This window comes from Bos indicus x Bos taurus, chromosome 19 (genome assembly GCF_003369695.1).
Source record: "Bos indicus x Bos taurus breed Angus x Brahman F1 hybrid chromosome 19, Bos_hybrid_MaternalHap_v2.0, whole genome shotgun sequence".
NCBI classification, from domain to species: Eukaryota; Metazoa; Chordata; class Mammalia; order Artiodactyla; family Bovidae; genus Bos; species Bos indicus x Bos taurus.
Window position 1 is genome coordinate 36,705,476 of NC_040094.1, and position 11,783 is coordinate 36,717,258.

An 11,783-nucleotide genomic window follows, 5' to 3' on the forward strand; every position below is an offset into this window, starting at 1 on the left:
TGAACTGGTTGGGATTAAGACACTAAAAGTTCTTGATAGGAGGAGCAACAGGGGAGCTGGTGGGTGTGTGTAAAAGACTTTGGGTAGCCCATGGCAGCAAGCAGTCACTGGATCTTGGGGAATGGAGGGCCAACAGGTAGATTATTAGAATTAAAAAAAGAAGCAGAAAAGGGGAGTGGCTGGCTCCAAAAGAAACTTTGCCAGCCTAATGGTTTTAAGATCACAAATCTAGTGAATAGATTCTTGAAACTCATCTATTCCAACTACCATTTTGTGTTTCCCTTCACCATATCCTTGCCATTTGCTGCCAAAACTGGGCTTGAAAAACTCCAGTTCTGGGCACTCTACTATTTCCCAAGATCTCCCCAACTATTTTGGACAACTCTCTCTCATTAAAAAAGAAAAAATCTTTTTAAAATTTTAGCTTTATTAAGTTTTTAAAATAAAGACCTTTGCTTTTAAATATTTAAAGATTCGCTTATTTGGCGGCATCAGGCTTCAGTTGCCGCGCATGTTGCATCGTGCAGGACCCTTCGTTGCGGTGCAGGGACTCATTAGCTGTGGTGCAGAGGCGCACTAGCTTCCTGGGGGGCTCCAGGCTTGCAGGCTGCAGTAGTTGCAGGATTAGTTGCTTGGCAGCTTCAGGGATTGCATCTGCATCCCCTGCACTGAAAGGCAGATTCTTAAACCCTGGACCACCAGGTAAGTCCTCTAAAATAAAGATCTCTTGAGAAAAAAAATGCACCTCCTGTAGCTTTGGTTATAATCTGCCCTCTAGTTGTCACCCTACACGACCTCTATTTCAAGACAGCTCTAAAATCTCCTCAGAGGCCCTCTTAAATAGGGTAATCATGTCAACGCTTTAAGTCTCATTTCCAACCAGGCCACTTCCCCAGAATATATCTGGCCTTTGTAGTTTTCAAGTGATAATGTCATTCTGCAGAACCCTGAAGAAGAAAATGCAAAATCCTTCTGAGAGAAAGACATGTTGGGTGTGATTTTGAAACAGTGACTTGTAGTAAGAAGAGATCCCCATAGGAAAGGGAAGTGGGCTTGACTCCTTGCTAGTAATTCTACATCAATTAATAATGTTAGCTTACAGTTATTAAACGTTTATGTGCCAAGCACTATTCTAAGCACTTTATGTGTATTGTCTCATCAAATCCTCACAATAACCTTATGAGATGGGTCCTCTTATTCTTAACCTCATTTTACAGATGAGGAAAGTGAGGTACAAAGAGTAACTTGCCCACGAAGTCACAGCTAGTAAGTGACAGAAACACAATTCAGACCCAGCAGCTAATTCCAGACCCCTTGTACTCTCTCAGTCAGTGCTGTTTATTGCTTCATGCTTGACCAAGATTTTGAATTTTAATATTTTTACAAAGCAGCAAAGAATACATTTCTCTGAGTCTTGATTTCTGCTAATTTGATAGTGAACAACAGAATGTTATTCCCTTATACGCAACATATACATCAGAACAGGATATCAGCCCAGGATACTTCCTCCTTTCAGACCATAGGTCTTGTATCTAACATATGATATTATGTGGCTTTTGATCTAGGAATTTGAAAAACGGGAGGTTGAATGGGTCACTGAGCTAACAGTCCAGAGCTCTAGATACTAATTCCAATATAGCCATGACTTTGCCTAATTCCTCAATTGTAAAATGAGGGAATTGGATTCCATTCTACTCTAAGGGACATCCTGTGTTAAAATCTCATGTCCAAAGGAATGATTTTCTCACCAGGAATTTCCAGCACTGTGGCAGAAGGAAAGACTCTCTGGTGCCCCTTGAGTCATAGATACTAAATTGAAGTGAACAAATGAGCATCTGTTGACTGTTTCTGACGTGTAAAGCTGTCAACTGGAAATAGTTACTATGCTTAGGTTTTCAAATGGCTCTGTTGCCTCTACTAAAAATAAGCCACTGGTATTAGGGCTGAGTCATCTTCATACATGAATATGTGGAAGAAAAAAGTGACAAAGGTTATAAAGGAACTCTGGGTTATTTCCCTTCCAGCCAGACACCACACCTTGTTCCCAACCAGCCCCACTTTTTCTGTTTTATTTCAGATAAGCTGTATACTTTAAATAGAGAACATATTCAACAGTATGCTGTATTTTAGTTTGTTCATATCCTGTTCACTGCTTGTAGATTAGGCTTTTCCTTTAGAGTTGGGTTATGTACTTTTCTGAGGAGTAGAGGTTGATGTTAACAGCATTTGCAACTATGCTTTACTGTATACAAAGTGATTATACATACATAGTTTCTCTTGAATAGTCAGCCACCCCCCTGGTGATGTGGCAACTTGAGGATAGGTATCAAGCATCCTCTCCAGGTAGTAAAATCTTATGGGACAGGACACAATCTGGGCAAAATGGTGAAGGAATTTTGCCTTGTTTTAAGGCAGTCTTTCTCTTTAGGCTTTGGGGATTATCTCTCACCTTCTAGGATCTCCATTCCCTCTGTGCCTGTGGCTGGGGCCCTTACTCTGCTTTCTACTCAAAGCTGCGCTCTGTTAGCCTTATATTCCTAGCTGTAAAATGGGAAGAAAGTTGGAGGAGTAAAACACTGAAGTTCTTTCTTAATCTAACTTCTTTTTCCAAGTGTGCCTTTCTAAGAAGCAATAAAAAAACTCCAAAATTATATCAGGCTTCTTTCTCTTACCCAATGAAATTCCCATTCCCTCAGGGTTGCTGATTTCCACTAGCTATTTGGTAGAAAACTGTTGACTAAGCGAAATATAAAGGGTGAATATTGAATCATGAGTTTCCTAGGAGTATTGTCCACAAAGAAGACTTAACTACATTCATAAATTAATGACTTCGAATGATTTGTCCAGCTACCGATGCCCAGCAGTGCCCTGCGGAACGCCTGGGCATGGAGGTCTTTTGCCCCCCATTTCTTTTAGGTGAGACTCCAGCCTCCACAACCTGCGTTCCAAAGGGCAGAACAGTTACTAATCAAAGGAGGAGCAGCCAGGATACCACGTGAAGCAAGATTAAAGGTGCCGGAGAGGCTCATCCAGACTAGGAGACTGGACCATCTAAGACCCCGCACACATCCTAATCTTGTCAACAACACTACCCTTTTGAAACTTGGCAGAAGAAAAAAGAATACAAGACTGTTACTGCCTTGATTCTTATCAGGTAGTCCTGACTGACTATATAGCCTCTTGCTACTCACCAGGGAGAGGGGCACAGTTCCTGAGGTGCTAACCTACTGCGTTTCCCCTTTGTCTGGCAAAGTAATAAAGCCACTCTTTCCTTCTCCCCCAAAACTCTTATCTCTGTATTTCTGTTTGGCATTGGTGCACAGACAGCCAATTTTGGCAACACTGCCCTCTTTCTTTGAGATCCAGTCCAGAAGCACCTAAAACTAAAAATATTCAAAATGGACTTACTATTTTATTTTAAAAAGCTACTTTGTTGGTAGCTACTCACCTGAGTCTGCCTGCTCTCCCCTGGACAGTGTACTATTGAAACAGGAGGGAAGGGGTCAGGGCACAACATTTGAAAGTCTGGGGACACAACATAAACTGACTAGAACCAAATAAGTCCAAGATGGCAGATGAGTCAGCTTCCACGAGACCCTGATTCTCAGTATATACTCATTATATACTGAGTTACTGAGTGCTCAGTAACACATCAGGAAACTAAATAACACACCCACAGGTGCCGTGACAGTTCTGAGATCGACCATAAAGACCAAAAAGTGTGTAGAGGCCCAATTCCTGGGAATCTCTACCCCTTCTCCAAAATAGTTGGAATAATCCTCCCAGTCATTAACCTATCAAATTGCTAATGCTAATGCTAAGTCGCTTCAGTCGTGTCCGACTCTGTGCGACCCCAAAGACGGCAGCCCACCAGGCTCCCCCGTCCCTGGGATTCTCCAGGCAAGAACACTAGAGTGGGTTGCCATTTCCTTCTCCAATGCATGAAAGAGAAAAGTGAAAGTGAAGTCGCTCGGTCGTGTCTGACTCCTAGCGACCCCATGGACTGCAGCCTACCAGGCTCCTCTGTCCAGGGATTTTCCAGGCAAGAGTACTGGAGTGGGGTGCCATTGCCTTCTCCGACCTATCAAATTACCCACCCCATAAAAACTAACCATGCTATATTTCGGGGCCACTCTTGCCTTCTCCAATGGCCCACACTTTGTGGAGTGTTTTTCTCTCAATAAATCCACTTCTCACCTATTATTTTGTCTCTCACTGAATTCTTTCTGTGCTGAGACATAAAGACTCTAAGTCTCAGTAAGTCCAGACAGCACATGTGTGACCTCAGTTAAAGGCTGTGGCTTTGGGCTGGGTTTCAGTCCTGGCCTCATAGGTTCGGGTCCCAGTCTGAGGTACACAGTTTCACTATGTCTTAATAAATCCTTGCCTTGCTTTCTTGAGGGGGAAAAACAAAACAAAACTACTTTCCTTCCTGAATTAACTCTTTTTTTGGCTGCACAAGGTGGCTTGTGGGATATTGATTCCTGTCCAGAGACTGAGCTGGGGCCCCTGGCAGTAAAGGCTCCGTGCCCTAACCACTGGACCACCAGGGAATTCCCCTGAATTAACTCTCTTGATTGGTGGTGCTATCATTTACCCATGTGTCCAAACCAGAAACCTGTGGGTCTCTTACTGTTATCCTCTAAAACTACCAAGTTCTGTCCATTGGATTTCTCAAATATTTTTCACATCCATAACATTGTCATTACCTTAACATAAAGGATGGGGAGGCAGGTAGGGAGATTAGGCAGATACAAATGGAATGCAAAAAGCAAGATCTAAGTAAGACTGAAACCATTCACCTCAGTTTGGGACTTGAACCCATGTGGCTGGGACTTGAACTTGGCCAAAACCCTGCTTGGGATTTGAACTCACAAGGCTGGGACTCGAAACTAGCCAAAATCACCAGTCTTCCAACTGAGATCAGACTCTTGTTTTCAGGACTTAATGAAGCTCAGGTTCTTGATGTCTCATCATAGAAAGAATTCAGTGAGAGACAAAGTGATAGGTAAGAAGTGGATTTATTTAGAGAGAAACACACTCCACAGACAAAGTGTGGGCCATCACAAACGGTTGAGTGCATCCTCAAAATGTGGTGTGGTTAGCTTTTATGGGCTGGGTAATTTCATAAGCTAATGAGTGGGAGGGTTATTCCAACTATTTGGGGCAATGGGCAGAGATTTCCATGAATTGGGCTACTGCCCACTTTTTGGTCTTTGATGGTTAGCCTTGGAACTGTCATGGTTCCTCTGGGTGTGTCATTTAGCTTGCTGATGTGTTACAATGAGCATAGACTGAATATTAAGGTCTAGTTGAAATTGATTTGTCTTCCATCTTGGACCTACTTGATTCTAGTCCGTTTATGTTTTGTCCTCGGGCTATGTCATTCTTTCCAAGTTGTGCCCTGCTCCCTTCCCTCTGTTTCATACACCAAGTACATGCAGCAAGACATTAGTCTGGCAAGCCAGACAAACTTCTTGACTCCTACCAATAGCACTTTACCTCCACCACCACTTTTTAACATATTAGTAGCCTAGCCTGCAGGGCTCCCAAAATGTAGAGAGAGTACCTCTGCTCACTATTAAGATTTAACTTGAAGTTGAAATGGAGAAAGAATATATGGGAAAAGGCCTTACTTTTCACACTGAAAAATTGGTAGGATGGAGGCATTGAGCACAGGAATAAAGAGAACAAAACTATCAGATATGCATCGACATTTTTGGAAGTCCAAGCTTTGTCCCAGGGAGTAGACGTGTAGAATAAATGAAAATAACATTCAGGGCTCTATCCTTCTCTTATCTGGGGCTCAGGATGATGCCACCTTGAAGACCACACCATATCAAGCTAGCAACAAGTACATCAAGTGGTCTACGTTGTAGATTTGGGTAGTGGGAAGCTTAGTGGTTTAGCTTTCTTAGCCTGGGAACTTGGGGTGGGGCTGGGCAGTAGAGCAGGTAGCTCTGAGGTAAGCACCACAGGGAAGACTACCATCACTGCCAGACCTCAGAGACATCTCAGCAACATCAGAGTCAAAGAAGCTCGAGTTACATAGGGAGTGATATCAAAAGAATGGACTCTGAGTTCTCGTAGCTCAAAACTCAACTTTTTTGGCTGCATCACACTGCATGCGGGATCTTAGTGCGTCAACCAGGCATGGAACCTACACTGCCTGCAGTGGAAGGGCAGAGTCTTAACCACTGGACCACCAGGAAGTCCCTCAAAACTTCAACGTTGAAGGCCAGCTGGATATCTAGAGACTAGGCAAGTGAGTAACAGTGCTTAGAGACTGGAAGACAATGAATGATGTTCACTTCATGGGTCCAAAGACCCCATTCACCTTTACCTACCTTTATCAAGTGGCCAAAGAAAGAGTTCTCTCCCATAATCTAAATACTCTAAAGGGGAAGACCAAGAAAGGGAGAGGTTAGCTGAAAAGACTCATCATTTTTATCGGAGAGACTGCACATGACCTAAAGGAACTGTTTCAATAACCCATTTAGACTGAGCTTTCCTTTGAACTTGGTCTGTTCTACCAGTGAGATTTCAGGAAGTAGGCCAGATCAGGTTTAGACAAAACAAATAAATCATTTTTCTCTGCTTATCTGAATCTGTGAGTTAACCCCCAATCCAAACCTCTGCTGAGATTACCTTCCCCTTGGCAAAATCCTCCAGGAGGCCTTCACCGAAATAACCTCCAAACAGAGGTTAACTATTCTTTTCTCTTTATCATCGCACTTTATACATATTTAGATTGTTGCACTTGCATAGGATTTAACGCTTCTAATGCTTCTGAGGCCTGCCTCCTTCACTAGTTGCTTGTCTTGGGGGAAAATATGCCTGATTCATCTTGATCTTGGCCTAGCACCTTCAACTTGGGCTTCATACAGGACTAGTATCTAACAAGCAACAAATCTGATTAAATTGCCGAGTTCTTAAAGATGGTGGGTTATAGGTATGATGTTTTGGCTCATTGAGACCTTCTCCCAAAATATATACATGAACAAACTGGTATTCAGAAAAATTAGATGGTCTTCTTCTCATCTCCATTCCTTTCCCAGCATGACTGTTAAGTTAAAAAATGTGTCAAAATTCATTTCTAATCTAGAATGGACTAACAGTGTTATCCCAGTGAAATCTCTTTAAACTCGTTTGGAAATGGGCTCTTTTTCTCTGATGTTTCCTAAAATTCTAATGTATACCTTTCTCATCTGTTTACTTAGGAGACTCAAGTGAGGGAGTGGGGGAGGGGGAAATTCAAGTTTCTGGCTTGTGAGTCTCACTGGATGCTTACTTGCTCCAGACAAAGCAAGTTCCCTTGCACGCGACTCTTCTCCTACATGGACAATGATTTCCTGTATTACCTTACAGATTGTTGAATATTAACCATGTGATATCTTGAAAGTGGGATTTGTTGGGTGGTTTTACATTTCTTTGTGCTTTTCTGTATTTAGCAAATTTTCTATAGTGAGTATATATTTTGTCTGTAATTGGGGGAAAAACCCAACTAACCCCACTGTTTTGAAAACATGTCTTTTATTCCTATAGTGAACTTCAGCTATAAAAAGTATACTGAGAGGTGGGCAATGGGCCTCCTCTTCTACCAACCCAAGTCAGAAGGAGGTGGAGAGAAAATAGACCTAAATACAAATATGACTAACATAACTTGGTCCCATTTAAAACAGTCTCATATAATGGGATTCTTGCTTCAGCCATATGTTCAGTCTTCTCATTTTAGAGGGAATTTCTGGCAGTCCAATGTTCTAGGTGGGGAGTGAGGGATAGAGGAGGGTACTACAAGGGAATAGGCCTTCTTGCAACTTCAACCTGGATAGATTTAGGCATCTAATCCTGACACCTTAAAAGCCTATCAGGGGATTTTCCTGGTGGTCCAGAGGTTAAGACTGTACTCCCAAAGCAGGGGGCCTGGGTTCCATCTCTGATCAGGGAGCTAGATCCCAGTGCAGCCAAATAAAATAATAATAATAATAATAAATAAATAAAAGGCTTTCAAAGGGAAAACTGAGGCCTCAGAAAAATTCTCTGGCACTTTTCAACAGCCTGAATTCCACAGTTGGACTGCCTCACTGAGCACGTTCTAGTTTATAAGGGGTGATAAATCATGTATCATTTCACACTACCATAGGTAGAGGGTCTTGTGCGCTAGGAGCCCTCTTTTCTTTTCCTCTTTCAGGGACCCACTCTCCCCATGTGGGAAAATGTAGTTTGTGAAACCAGAGAAATTGATTCACATAGAAATAACTGTAAAAGTTCCTGAAGGCCAGACAAACAACAAGACTAGCAATTTCAGTCTTCCAGTGATTACAGTAATTAAGCTTCGGAAGAAACTCCTCCCTTCCTTCCCCAGTCAACCCCACGCCCTCTCTGCTGCTCCCATTACTGTCCTCACTATTTGTGCAAGGCCAAAGAATTCCAAAAATGGAATTTCCTTCCTTTTAGGAACCAAAAGTAAACATTTGCTCTAAATCCACAACATAACCCGTTTTCCTGAATGACTAGTGGTTTTTAACAATAATCTCAGCCTGTGGCGTTAGAGGTGGGAGCTGGGAATTTTTCCAGGTAGTTGAGTATAGAAAATAGTATTATCACTTACAAAATTAGGAGTTGACTAAAGGGACTCAGTCTCAAGGCCCTCTCTCCTGTCTTTCATTCCCACCTACAAACCAGAATCATAGGACTTAACTGCAAGAAATCTTTCTAGTTTCTGTAATACACCTCTTCATCATACAGATGAAGAAGTTGAGGCTCACAGTTCTTAACAGTCCTTATCACAGCCACTGGCACCCAGTAGGCACTCCGTGACTATTAGCTTTGTGTGTGTGTGTTTAAGTGTTTATTTACATGACTGCACCAGGGATCTTTCACTGTGGTGTGCTGACTCTGTAGTTGTGGCAAGCGGGCTCAGTAGCTACAGCAGGTGGTCTTACTTTCTGTATAGAGCGTGGAATCTTAGTTCCCTCAACAGGGATTGAACTCTGCATCCCCTGCACTTCCAGGTGGATTCCTTTTTTTTTTTTTTTAATCACCAAAATGGTTTTATTTCAGACACTGACAACATGTGCAACAATGCAACTGTATCATTACTTTGTTTGGTTTCCTTAAGTATTACTTAAGTATGCATTGAAAATACACGTTTACATTTAAGAAATGTAACACATTAAAGTCCTCTGTAAACAGAAGTCCTTCTCAATATATTTTCCTGCTTTGTTTCATACATAAACAACATAATCTACAAAGTTGTAAATAAAACTATTAACTCCTATGACCTAAAAGTATATACAAATTTTGGAGTTTGACAAGAGTGTTTTCTTTCTGATTTTATATAAGTAACAACATGCAGTATTTGCAATGTTTTTGAATCATATAGATGACTTATAATCAAAACCTTTATTGTCTCCCAAACTTTTCTCCCTATAACAGACGTTCAGTGTACTTGGTAAAGATGCCACCATTCAAAAGTCAATGTGGTCAAAAGACTAGATTTTTAAAATAGAACAGAAGGTTGCCATTAAATATTATTAAGCCTTATTAAAATCACTTTAGTTTATTTGAAGAACAAAATATGCTACCAAAGAGTATATGCTTGTACTATCATTTAACTGGAAAGCTAACACAATCTTAAAAAATCAGATTCAATTTGTAGTAGTCTTGGGAAAAAATAGTTCATGGAGATTCTGTTAGAGGAACAGAAACCATATTATCCTAAGTTTTCTAAATTTTATTTTGAACCATCATTTCAATTAGTTAAAACTTACGGGGTAAAAATGACACACAAAAATGATCTAAGAGAAAAAAAAAAAAGAAAAAAAAAAGATCTAAGAAAGGCATATTCAGAATTCCTGATGCAGAAAATATGATTATTTTTTGTTTAATGACTGGAAATCTTTATTCCTTCAGAAAATAGTAACATTATTTATTGAATGTCACCACCTGTTTGGTGATTTACTAGATAACCACTCAAGGTATTTTATTAAGTAAGCACTCAAATTATTTTTATTTAACAAAAGTAAAAAGACTTTTCATGTTGGAATTGTTTCATTATGAATTAAAAACTTAGAGAAACATTCTCAATTAATATCTTCCCTAAATTTAAATGAATCAAATGACAAATAATACCAAGCTAAGCACTGTCATTACCTTTAAAAATCTAAATTTTCTAAAAGTTTTGCTTTTTAATCAATATTAATATGATCTGGGTCACACTATTAACTGCCACTCAAACTGTATGTTAAAAAAAAAGAAATATTCTTTGTTAAGAGCAGATTAACAACATGTTTTCCATGTTCTTAAAAAAACAAGATTCTGATATGCATAATGAATCTAAATCAAAAATCCACACATGGTGGTGGAAATTGTCAACTTTCAGCCTAATACAACATAAATCCACAGTAATTTTGCATAAACAATTCAAAATTTAAGTTTATAATGGAAATGTCAACAAGTCTTAACTACAACATTAACTGCTGATGGGTTCCACTATAGTTCACCCAGGCACAGCAGATGTGCACATCTGATGGACAGACTGCTTAGAAAATTAAAGCTATCAGAGCTATAAATTAGGAATACATAAATATGAACACAGCAATGCCAAAGCATTAGAGTGGTTAAAGAAAAAAAAAAATGTGATGTAAACACAACTGATAGTTTTCTCTGTAAGCCACTTTCCACTGATTTATAAAGCCATGGCTTTATAATTCTTTTAAAAAGGACAATGTTTCCACATTGCTACATGCAGTGATTTCACTGTTATGTTCTTGACTACAATGCAATCTTCAATCTTCCTACACAGCTTGACATAGCCCATCAAGATTTCTTCAGAAAGTCAGCTTGTCATATTTTCAGCAGCCTTTAAGGCTTCTGTGGCCTTGTGAAGTTCCTTAATAACTGATGATAAAGCTTCTGAGTTAATTCCTTGTTCACAAAGCCGCACACATATAGACAGAGTTTCCATATCTAATTTAGTATTCAAAATTCTTGAAATCTCAAGTAGGACGCATTCAGATTCGCTGCTGCTGCCGTCACCAACCCAGCACCACCGCTGCTAGTCATGGCGAGGGCCGAGGGAGGCCGGCAAAGGGCCTGACCCGGAACTTCCAGGTGGATTCTTAACCACTAACTTTTTGTTTCTGGCCTAAGTTCTTCAAAATGACCAGTCCATACTAAAAGTATAAGATTCCCAATTTAAAAACTGTTTTCTTTCCACTTTGTCACACTAAATTATGTAATTCTATTGGGTTAGAATAAAGTTATTATAGCTATAAATTTCATTTAGTTTTAACAGCTTTATTGAAATACAATTCACACACTATATAATTAAACTGGTCTTCCCTGGTGGTTCATTGGTAAAGAATATGCCTGAAATGCAGGAGCCGCAGGACACGCTGGTTTGATTGCTGGGTCTGGAAGATCCCCTGGAGGAGAGCATGGCAACCCACTCCAATATTGTTGCCTGGAGAATCCCATGGAAGAGGAGCCTGATGGGCTACAGTCCATGGGGTTGCAAAAAGTCAGACACAACTGAAGCGAATTAGCACCCATGCACATAAATAATTAAACCATTTACAGTGTACAATTCAATGACTTTTAGTATATTCAGAGTATTAGTATACTGTCTATATTAGTATAGAAAGTGAAAAAAAAAGTGAAAGTTGCTCAGTCATGTCCGACTCTGAGACCCTATGGACTATACAGTCCATGGAATTCTCCAGGCCAGAATACTGGAGTGGGTAGCCTTTCCCTTCTCCAGGGGATCTTCCCAACCCAGG

General features: G+C 40.3%; 1 pseudogene; it reads right to left on the reverse strand.

Moving 5' to 3' along the window:
- Positions 1 to 10,377: 10,377 nt before the first annotated feature.
- LOC113877658 lies at positions 10,378 to 11,082 on the reverse strand (annotated as a pseudogene).
- Positions 11,083 to 11,783: the final 701 nt, after the last annotated feature.